Source organism: Phoenix dactylifera, chromosome 3 (assembly GCF_051530095.1).
Source record: "Phoenix dactylifera cultivar Ajwa chromosome 3, Ajwa_hap1_PhDact_Kaust_v1.1, whole genome shotgun sequence".
NCBI lineage: Eukaryota > Viridiplantae > Streptophyta > Magnoliopsida > Arecales > Arecaceae > Phoenix > Phoenix dactylifera.
The window spans coordinates 54,528,136-54,540,040 of record NC_143192.1 but is presented as its reverse complement, the minus strand read 5'-3'; the positions used below and the strand labels follow the sequence as shown (position 1 = coordinate 54,540,040).

Sequence of the window (11,905 nt, the reverse complement as noted above, 5' to 3'; positions counted from 1 at the left end):
TTATGCCTTTCCTATTCTACTGCATTATTTATAAAATTGTGGTGGATTTGGTGGCTGGAAATTTGACCAGTAGCTGTGTAGCTTACTGGCTGCGTCCTGGTTAGCTGTTGAAAAAAATGATGTGGGTGCTTAGTGATCTGTTATCGATAAAAATTAGGGGTTTCTTTTCAACAATCGATCTTATTGCACTGAGTGCAATTTATCTCAAAAATTGAGTTTCAACACCGGCCGAGAACCTTGCCAGAGCCCAGGCTTGGACTCGGTACCTATTTCATCAAGTTGCCGAACCGAGGTCGCTTTCAATTCTCGCGCATTGTTTCATTAAGCTTACTTTATTGGCTTGGTCTATGGTCACAACAACGTGGCTCCACCAGCTTATATGTAATCGTTCTAAGAGTTATCGACGCATTATCATCATCATTTCAAGACTCATATCTAGGATCGTCACCATCGGCTTTGATGCCCTTTTGGTGGAGAGATGGCGAGTTCGAACTCAAGGGACTTTGACATACATGTTGGAACTGAGTTGATCCAAAAGCTGAGGGCATTGAGTTTTGGTTTTAACTGGTACATCAACTCCTTCACCGTTCTTTTGTTATCCAACTGGGATGGTCATTTCGCTCTTTGATTTCCAACAACCGTTCCACTACCACCGACTCCCTAGTTTCTAGAATGTCCATATCTGCAGCCTTTATGAGGTCCCAGTATGTGGATCCCACATGTCATGAGGAGCACAGTGATGAGTATGACCACCGAAGGCTAATCTTCTTGTTAATTACATATATCTAATGTTTTTGCTCTTTTGTTTATTGAATGAGCGCTCTTGACCTAATATTTCTTCAAAAGCATGCCCAACGTTAACTTTTATTTCAATAATATGCTCTTTTTATGTTGCCTCCTGCCAAAATTACACGCTCCCGCATATCCTCGAGCGTAAATCCGAAACACCAAAGCAGCCCGTTGCTCTAGGGTTGGGAGGGATCTCGAACTCATCTTGCGAAGAGAAATTAACGATAGGAATCAAGAAAGGAAGGTGCCGACATCTAGACAGAAAGGAGAGATGGAGAGGGGAGCGTATACATAAATGAATGCTCATTGGGCATTACAACCACAATTTTTTTTTTAATGAAGAGTGAGGCAAAGCGACCCGGCCTTTATTAGAAAAGTATTGTTTACACAAATTATTTATAAAAGATTTGCCAAAAAAATACAAAAAGTAATAAAATTCTTTTACAAAAGATGGTGGTATGTAAGTAGACCTGTTAAACTATTCAACAAGCTGAATAATCTTATAAGTGATTTGAAGGAACTCTATATCTTCAATGTGCAACTATATAAGCTCGGTATCCTTATGTGAGTCCGTTTTTTTCTAAAAAGATAAATCAACGTCTCTCAATGTGCGGCGCCAATGCTATAACATTATTCTCTAGTTTGAGATAAAAATCAAGTAACTTATTTGAATACAAATGCTTCCAGTTGAAGAAGGTTGACAAGTTTTCTATAAAATATAATAGATAGAACTTGATTTTTTTAAAAAAACTTCGAGCATTCCACTCTTTTTATATTTTCAACAAGTAGCACAAGCAAAGAAAGGGAGTTTTTCGCTCTTAGTCGTCCTTAGAGAGTCCAAAATATTCTTTATAGGAATAACAAAAAATATGAAGCTACAAGTTTTTTTCTTTTTGAAAAATATCAAGTTTGGGGTTACAAAGTCTTCTCACTTGGCCAAGTCAGCTCGAATCCGAATTCGACAATCCATGACTTCTAACTTCAATAGTCATTCAATACATAATACAAGGCTTCAACAAAGGTAAATATCAAAATACGTTTCAAATCTAATTGATGTATTGTTGGTACACATATGGTCGACATTTAAGATCCAACCAAACATCGCTACTTTTCAAGGAATGGATATATTTAATCATTTGTAACCGCCTCTAATCAACGGGGGTTAAGGTTATTCCTTGTCTGCTTGATATTTCCGAGATTACTAAGGTGAAAGAGATGAAAAAAAAAGGAGAGAGATGAGAGACCTTGATGGTTAAACCTTATTTTCATTTCAGAGCCTTCGACCGAAGGAATTTATCCACCACATTTTGGACAGCATTTGGTTAGTGAAACTAACAACAGCCCTTTATCTAGTATTTTGCCAGCAATGGAACATAGCCTCAAGTTATATTTGAGCAAAGATTAATTTCAGGAGGCCCTCAATGCATGTATGGAAAATTAAAGCTCTCATCTCAAATATTAGGAGATCGTTATAACTCTCTGGAATTGGCATGATCTGCAAGGATGGTGGAATATTGAGTTACCAAGCTAGCATTCTAATATTTTGGAGCACTTAATTACAAGAATCAATGAAAAAACCTGTCGTACATTCAATCTGAATTCATCACTCACCCTGCATTGGACCTAAGTTGGGCTTAAGGTTGTAAATTTGTAATGTGCTGGAATCACTTAATTTTTTTCTCTCTAATTATTGGTTTTAGCCTCAATTAAGCCATCATGAGCCAAAAGCTTCCCTAGTTCTTTCCAAAGTTCCTTTCTCTTGTGCCCACATTTTACTACCTTCACGACTCGGCCAAAGGAGCACACTCCTGATGCATGTAGCATCAGATCCTGATGGGTCTAGCCAAACCAGCTACTCTAGTAAGCTAACTTAAACTGTTATCTACGTACCCTATGCTTAATTTAACTTTCTTGAAGGAAGAGAACAAGAGCCAATGGAATATTATATATATATATATATATATATATATATATATATATATATATATATATATATATATATATATATATATATATATGTGTGTGTGTCTTTATTTGATGCAATGAATTTGGTTAGAATTGACAACCAACCTTCCTTCCTTACTGTTACATAAAAATCATCCCTTGGTACCCAAAAAGTCAGAGAGGAAAGGTTTTATTTTGTTTTCATGATGATGTGTCTATTGATCAGGTATGCAGCAACATTCATAAACTTTACTTCCGGGGTCCTTCAATACGCATTGGCCTCCTTGACGAAAGCCATGGTTGGTGCATTCCAGCTTGCACAGCGAGAAGTCAGGACCGCAATCTCCCATGCAGTAATCCCAGTTCGAGATTTTCACATTCATAGCATGGGCTGCAAACATCACAAAAATTATATATACATAGAAGCAAGCACTTCTACCATATAACAAATAAATATCAACACGTAACTGGACATTACAGTGGGGTTCTTTTGGGATAGAATAAATTAATTAATCTACATTTGAGCTTCGGAGAGGGATAGAGAATCCTCCACCTCTAAACCAGTAGGCTATCTTACCTATGGGTATCTTTGAAATGATCTCCTTACCTCATCTTTCATTTTTCTGCAGGGTAATCAAGTCTTGCAGATTCATCAAAAAAAAAAAGAAAAAAAGAACCAAGTCTTAGAGAACTGCAAGTCCACTGTACAGTACAGGCCTAGGAGCAAACCTAATCAGCTTTGTTAGATCATTCTTGGGTAACGACCATGGATATCTGAAGAGGAAGAACAAGATGCATGAAGAAGAGGAAGATGATGATAATGACAATGACGATGAAGATGACTAGCGGAACAAAGGAATTGGCAAAAGGTGTAGTTCAATGCTGAGTTGCCACGCCAGTGATGTATTCTTTTAACCATATCCGATGGGTAACCACTGCCGTTAAACCCATTGATTTCATTCCATGTCTTGGTAATGAAAATGCATGCAAAATAGTCATCAAATACCTAATTATCTGAAAATTGGCTTGCTTAAAGAAATTGATCTTCTTTATACTCGAATTAATCCTTGAGGGAGGTGATAATTAGGGCTGCAAATGGATTTGGATGACCCACAACTTGACTTAGTTCTAAAGCGATCAGACCCAACTAGATCCATATTTCAAGACCCATGGATTTGGTTGGGCTCAAAAAATGGACTTGCTCTGAATTCCAAGTCAAGTTTGGTTCTTGTATACTCAATCTAACCTAATCTGACTTGGCTTGTATATCATTCAAGTCTAATTTGGTTTAAGAAAAAGGGGTCCAACTTGACCTAAACCTATTTGGAGTCCACTTAAAAATCCGAATCGTATAAATCTTCTTCTCCTTCACTCTAACTATCTTTCTCAATATACTAAATCAACTTTCATATAAACTAATTCTCCTTTTTTCATCTCAAACATCTCCTCCCATCTTTTTTCACTTAATTATATTTCAACATTCATCTTTCAGCGTTTGTTCATTAGATTCTTTTTACAATACTTTCAAGTATATATATATATATATATATATTGAAAATCATAGTTGTAAATCTAAGAATGTTCAATTACTTGGATGAATTCAAAATTTTTTGATTGAAAATTCAAGTTGAAGTTGGCTTTTTCAGATTATTATTTAATTTTTTAATAATTTTATATTTAATTTTTAATTATTATATTTAGCTATAAAAGAATTGCCAAATATTTAATTCAAACTGTAACCTTGATCCAAACCAAAAGATTTCTAGTCAAGTCCAGCCCGTACTTGACCCCTATCCGACTCCATAGACCCGACCTTATTCGACTAGATCAACCGATCTATTGGCTTGGGCACAAAATCATGACTCAGTTATGAATTTTTGTCGGGTTGGGATATGAATTTTTTTTCATGCTTTGTAACTGAGAAAAATCTAAGTGAAAAATCTCTTGTTCTAATTGGAGCGGCGATGAATAAATTTTATATTCTCCACATTCCTGAAAGATTAACTTCTGTATTCTATATTCTAAGGGAAAAAAGTCATGTTCAGCCGGAGTGGTGATGAATAAAAATAGTCATTCAAAATATAACTATTTGGAAAAGACTTATCTAAGCTATCCATGCTATTTACATTCAAAATTAATACTAGAACCGATATGATAATGTCAGTATTTAAATTCAAAGGCTGGGTAAGAAAAAGAAATATACTCGACATTACACAGAAGGCGACCAATACAACAACAAAGGAGAGCTTCATAGTTGTAGAAATGAAACTTTTGGCGACCATTGTATACTGGCTATTCAGCCTATTCTCCCCGCTTTCTCTCTCTTATGAATTTGTGGATTGGGAGAACTTACGGACCCTTACAATATTTAAAGGCCACAAATGTGTGGTCGTTATTAATGATGCAAATCTTTCATGATTTAGTTGGATTGCATAATAGATATGGTAAATGTATTTATATTCTATTACTAGCTATTATTGATTCTATTAATGATAATAGATATGGTAAATCTACTTAGATTCTATTACTAGCTTTTTTTTTATTGGTAAAATATGTTAATAGATTTTTTTGATAAAATATATATTAGTTGATATTAATGATGCAAATTTTTCATGATTTAGTTGGATTAATTGCACAATAGATAGACATGGTAAATGCATTTATATTCTATTGCTAGCCATTACGCAAATTAATGATGCTATATTAATTATTAGCTATTCTTGGTCTCTCTCTCTCTCTCTCTCTCTCTCTTGTGAATTTGTGGATTGGAACAAGATAGGAACCCTTGCATTTGATGTTGACGTGCTAACGTTCAGCAAATTGACCCTCTCCTCGCCGCCACCACCAGTCACCAACCTCTTGATCTCCCATCCTCCTGCCTCGACCTCATTAATTCCCTCCGGCGCCGTCACTGCCCTCTCTGGTCTTGGCCCCCTCCTTTGCCTCTACCCCCACCCCCACCACCATCCCAAACAAGGGCGCTGGAGCCCTTGCAGGTGGGTTGTCTACAACTCAAGCTATATTGCAGCTTGGTTTACATAGCGGCAGCATCTATAGGGCTCTAAATAGTCCCTGCATGTAGGTCTACGTACCTACATGTAAGCTGAGATGCATTAATTGTATCTCTACATGCAGGTCTCCATGACGGTCCCTTCATGTAGGTGTACCTACATGTAAGTTGAGCTGCACTATACGTATCTCTACATGTAGGTGCACCTATATGTACGTACCTAGCTACATGTAGGTGTACCACTTACTAGCATGCTTGTCATTTTGCTTCTCTCTATCTTTCCGAAGTATGTGCTTAATGTTGCATCCCGTACATGCAACTATATAGTGGCACCAAGCAAAACTTGATGAGCAGATAGATTTAGAAATAATTAAGAATCAAGGTTAATTACCATCATTTTCCAAGTCATTCGTGGTGAAATTAAATGATATAGTGTATGAAGCTCGGTATTTTTGTTCATGAGAGGCAGCAAGATTATTAAGTTAAGAAGTCTCTTCACGTTAATCCTTGCCATAGCAAAAGCAAATAGATCTCTCCTTAAAAGCATAACTACGCAATTCATCAGGACTTAACCACCGAAAACTGGAAGGGAAAGTTGGCATCAAATCATTTAATTAAACACATAACAACGTCAAGGTGCCCACACGAGTTATATTCAATAACACAAATAATTTTTGAACCTGAGGAATTATGCTATACAAGAACATATATAAGACCCTTCATCCCAAACATGGAAGACTTTGGATGCTAAATGCGTCATATCATCATTGCTTGTCACACTTATAGCTGGCAATCACTATTTTGAACGCTTTAACTCCAATAGCCAAGAAGCCATTTTTGCGATATTTATCATTTAATGATCCACTAAAAATTATTATAGGACACGTTGCTACTTGCGGATAGATTAACTTTCAGATAACATGCATCCATTGCTACAGCTCCTGTGTTACGGTTCATGGGGAGCACCTTACGAACTCTCCCAGCTGCCATGTGCCATTAATGGGCCAGTGGAAGCTAGCTAAAATGAGAGGAAGACGACCCCTCGAAAGCTCCCCTTATTAATGCATGAAGAGACAAACAAGCACAGCCTCGCGCGCGGAGCTATCAGACTTCACGGCAACCAATAAGAAAAGCCCCTAAACATCACAAACAAACCTAGTTTAGCTCCCCCGCCGAGCCAACAAAATAAATAATATATATAAAGGCTGGTATTGACGGTACCTGAAAGTCATTCTCATCAGAGCCTCTTCAAATCTTTCACCCACCCGTACTTCTCCATGAAAGGGTTTGATAGCTCTTTTGGGGGGTACTCTTTAATGCAGTCCTCCCAAACTCCAGCATCCCCCAGGCCCCCCTGCACCACCCAAACGCAGCTGTTGCACTTGAAACCAGCTCCAAAGGTGATCATCAGCACCCTCTCCCCCTTCTTCAGCCTCCCCTTGGCCTCCATGTAGCCCATAACGTACCAAACACTGCTCGCCGACGTGTTTCCGAAGCGGTGCAGTGTCATCCTCGCCGGCTCGAGCTCGAATTCCCCGAGGCCGAGACTCCGTCCCACTCCGTCTATCACCGCAGCTCCCCCGGTATGTAGACAGAAGTGTTCGATTCCCGTTTTCATCCTCACGCCGCCGCCGCCGCCGCCGCCGCTTTTCGGCTCCTTCCCCCTCCTCGCCAGTCTCACCGCGAGATACCGTAGGAGCTCCCAGACTGGCAGCACTCTCGGAGCCAGCTCCCGGAGGTTCTCGAAGAGGGCCCGGGCGGCCGCCTTGGGCAGTTCCTTCCCTAAATGGAAGCCCAGGCGCCCGTCTTCATCCTCCTTCTGGACCGCGCAGCTGTAGGCGTCGTCGTTGGCGCCGATGTGGGTGCGAACGAGGTGCTTCAGCTGCAGCTTGGCGCGGTGCCGCAGCTTCGGGTCGTTCGACAGAAGGAAAGAGCAACCGCCCGAGCGGAAGAGGCAGTTGCCGAGCATGAACGATCTCTTGTTCCCGGAGTACCAGTTGGGTGCGATGGACTCCGACGTCACGACCAGTGCGAGCTTCTTCTCGTGGCATCTGAACATATTCCTGACGAGATCGATCGCTATGAGGCTCGCGCTGCACCCCATGCCGGAGAGGTTGTAGGTGACGACGTCTTCCCTCATGCCGTAACGGTGGACGATCCTCGCTGATAGAGACGGGGCAGGCGAGAACATGGAGACGTTGACCACGAGCACGTCGACGGCCGAGGGGGGGATAGACGACCTTCGGAAGAGGGCGTCGAGGGAGGCGTGGAAGCACTCGTCCATCTCGATGATACCGTCGGAGCAGAGGTTGGGGGAGGACTCATGGCCGAGGATGATGTTTCGCGGGCCGTAGGTGGCCTCGCCGATGCCGGAGCTGACGATGACCTTGAGGAGGAACTTGTACTCGTCGAGGCCTAGCGATTTGTTCCTTTGGATGATCTCGCCGCAGAGTTCGGTCGGCAGCTTCCGGTCATCGGATGGTTTGAAGCAGACGTAGTCAATGAGGTAGCATCCCTGGTTCCTAACTTTGTCCGCGAGTTTTAAAAGGAGGAAGAGGGAGTAGAGGAGCAGAATTGTGGTTAACACTAGCAAGAACTCCATGAGAGAGAGAGGAGGGGGGGGTTCAGGTTGGGAGCAAAGAAGGAATGGGCAGGGATATATACGGAAGCAGAGAGGGAGAGGTGAGGAAGGGTGTTTTGAATCATTGAATGCCTCGCGGTCGCTTTATCTGCTCCACCAACCATTGCTGCGTTGCATTCACTAACCTTTGTCTTTCCCTTCACGTTACTTCACCGCAGCTAGAAGACCCTCAAAGGACTCGTTTGATTTGCGGAGAGTTTTTTTTTTTCTAAAAATATAATTTTTAAAAAATAAATTTTTTAAAAAAATATTTGAAAAAGTATTTTTGGTATATTTAGTTGATAATAAAAAATGATAGATTTTCAGAGTGTTTATGTTTGGTTGACTATTCATTTTTCTGTAAGATAATAAAAATTAAGTTTTTAATGCCTCTTTAATGCTGAAGAGGTTTTTTGAAAAAAATAAAAATGGAGTGATTCTCGGTTCACGGAAAATTAACTTTTTAATGTTTTTTATGGAAAAGACTTTTTTATAAAATATGGAAATCATATTTGCATAGGAATACAACTTTCTCATCTCTCTCCTTTGAAAACTCCAACCAAACAAGAAGCATCTCATTACTTTTTCGTTGACTACATTTTTTTTCCTTCTTTTTTGCGAACCAAACGAGCTCCTGCTAAATACAAATCCTTTGGGCCATAGATCCAGCCCCCCAACAAAAAAGATGTCTCATAAGAAATGGAGTAATTTATAGTACAACATAGGCTATGCATGATCTAGTATATATACATGTCTTCTAGAGAAATTTGTTTCACCATTCCATCCATTCCTTTTTTTTACGTATGGGTTTTTGATGAGATTCAGACAAAACTGTTGGCCAATTACAACTTATGAAAGGTGGCAGCTTGCGAAGGGTTTAGGGTAAATCTTCTTATTTAATAATTCTACAAACAGCCTTGATTAGAATCCTGCTTTTGCTAAAACTTTAAGAGGGTTAGAATTTTTGGAGGTGGACTCTTCCCCCGCGCAGCCTATCCTTACATATCTTTTCTTAATATACATAAATATATATAGTAATTAAAGAGATTTTTCCTTTTTTTTTGGGGCAAAAACTCAGGATGATATAAAAAGCGTCAAAGATTAGGACTTTCCCGGACACCCCGTTCCTAGCAACCTGGATTGCTGAGATCATAGTTAACAGCCCTTTAGTAAAAAAAAAAATAGAGAGAAAGAAAATTAGTATAGAAGCACGCCCATATTAATTTCGACAATGATGGAAGAATGACTCACTCGGAGATGCATGCATGTCCCTTAAAAGACTTTGACATCAATCTCCTCCAAGTGAAGGCGATCACTTTGTGATCATGTACATGTTTCAAATTTTGATGGAAAATTGCTTATCAATACGGTGCACTTAATAAATAGGAGAGAGATTGGAAGAACAGCTAGAAGTAGAGATGTTTCATTATAATGAAGCAACTAGTTAGTCAAGGTCAAGATATGAGTTGATCTCACATCAGGGTCATCTTCAATCTAATCCCTGTTCTTGTCACCATAACTGATTAATTAATTATAACGTCGCGCCCATAATGGCTAGTTAAAGTTATTGTTGACCGGGCGGTGGGAAGGTTGCTAGAGAGGCACTCATATGCAAGTAAATGGCCCTTCGATAAATATGTGAGCTAGAAAAAAGAGTCTTAAAAGCCGGTCCACATCTTTCTTTATTATTACATTTCACAAAGAATACAAGTACATCTTAACTAGATAACTTTGCCGTGGAATGAAGAAAGATACATGCAAGGCACTTGATATGTCATTTAAAAACCTACAAATCAAGTTAACATGTATACATTAGCTAGGTGTAGGTCTGCAGGTAGGTGAGATCAGACCGAAGCAAGCTCGAGCTAGTTTCTTGGTTAGGTCTTAATTTTGGATCCAGAGCTAGCGTATTGACCGATTAGTTCAGGTCAAGTCATGTTCTTGGAAAGGATTTTAGACCTAATAATTTATTTAGGTCTGGTTGGGGTCGAGTATGAACTGGATTCAACTGAAATATTCGATTCCATACGTATTGGACTAAAGCAATTCTGATTGATAGTTTGACTTCAGCATTAAGGTAATGTTTTATGACTATAAAGATGATAATTCATCATCAAAAATAATCAAAAATAAATACATGAAAAACTTTGAGAATATTAAAAAAAAAGCCAGCAGAGCTATCTTTTTCTTCATTTATGAATTACAAAACTAAATTATATGATTTCTGCTTATACTGGTAAGGTTTGTTTTTGTATAATTTTAGCTGAATTCCTACTTTATTTTAAAAAAATAAAGATTTTTTGAAATAAATATAACCTATAAAAAATCGTCATAAAAAAGATAAAATATTAAAGGAGGTGGACCTTTACTTCCACATTGATTTTATCTTTAGCTGCTTCGCCTAGTTCATTCTACTTTGAAAGATATACCCAATCAAAAAAGTTTCAAAAAAAAATTATATTGACTGGCCCATTTTGACGCCTAAATAATAGAATCTAATCTTGATCACTTGGTATTCTATATCCTTAAAAGATGGCACTGCATAGTAGCACTCGAAATGTTAGTCATTTTCAAAAAAAATAGCAACTCAATTGGACGTCATACAGAAAATTTGGTGCACGGTTTAATTTTCTGATACGACGGATCCTTTCTTTTCAATTTGGTCTAATTCGTCGTGTAGTGGCTAAAATAGTGCACATTGAGTGTAGTAATTTTTCTAAATTGTAAACATTTTATGGTATTAGTATTCTGAAAATTGATATTTTTATTTAATAATTTTGAATCTACGAGCACAATAGAGGGACATAATTTGAGTTTTTTATAGTTTCAAATTCTTTTAGTTTGTTTGCAAAATATTCAATTATTTATGTAAAAAAAAAAAACTATTATGTTAAATAAAGCATGATATCTCTTGCCTCGAGGTGTCATGGTATTGTCGGAGTGGCCCCACCACCGACAAAACGTGTCTCATATGGCACCTCTTTTTTTTTTGCTTTGAAGGCACCTCTTTTCCCTGAGCAAGATTTAATGATGTTGAGAGAGAGATAGAGAGATGAGGTGACTTGAAAAAACGAGTCAAGAGTAACGATTCGTGACATGAAAAAAGAGACGAGAGAAACGAATGGAACCACCAAGTAAGAACTCCAAGAGGTGAAACAAATTAATATGTGGAGAAATAGACATTCAGAAAGCTACCTTACGGATTCACACGCACACAAGAAAAAAAAAAAATGATACATGAAGCCAAACCAAGTAAAATCTCTATGTTCCTTGGATCTCAATAGATTTCAAGTTACTGAAGGTGTAAATCCCTTATAATTCGAAAAAGCTAAACCTCTGCCGGTCCCTTACCGTTCTGACAATGAAATCCTCCTATCACCACGTAAGACCGAGAGTTGGAGCCGGAAGAGTAGCACTTGTTTAGTTCTTTATTTCAGATATCTTATCTAGTTTTCCCTTCCTCTGATTGTTTTCAAAAAGTCTACATACATAATTCCATACATCTCTATCACATGACGATCCATCATCTGGATTAGGTGAAG

General features: G+C 38.6%; 1 pseudogene across 1 annotated transcript; it reads right to left on the bottom strand.

Moving 5' to 3' along the window:
* Positions 1-6,397: 6,397 nt before the first annotated feature.
* LOC103716261 (3-ketoacyl-CoA synthase 12 pseudogene) lies at positions 6,398-8,396 on the bottom strand (annotated as a pseudogene). The gene is made up of 2 exons (XR_015976772.2): positions 6,965-8,396; positions 6,398-6,879 (listed from the first exon to the last, which is right to left on the bottom strand). The product of XR_015976772.2 is annotated as a 3-ketoacyl-CoA synthase 12 pseudogene (transcript).
* Positions 8,397-11,905: the final 3,509 nt, after the last annotated feature.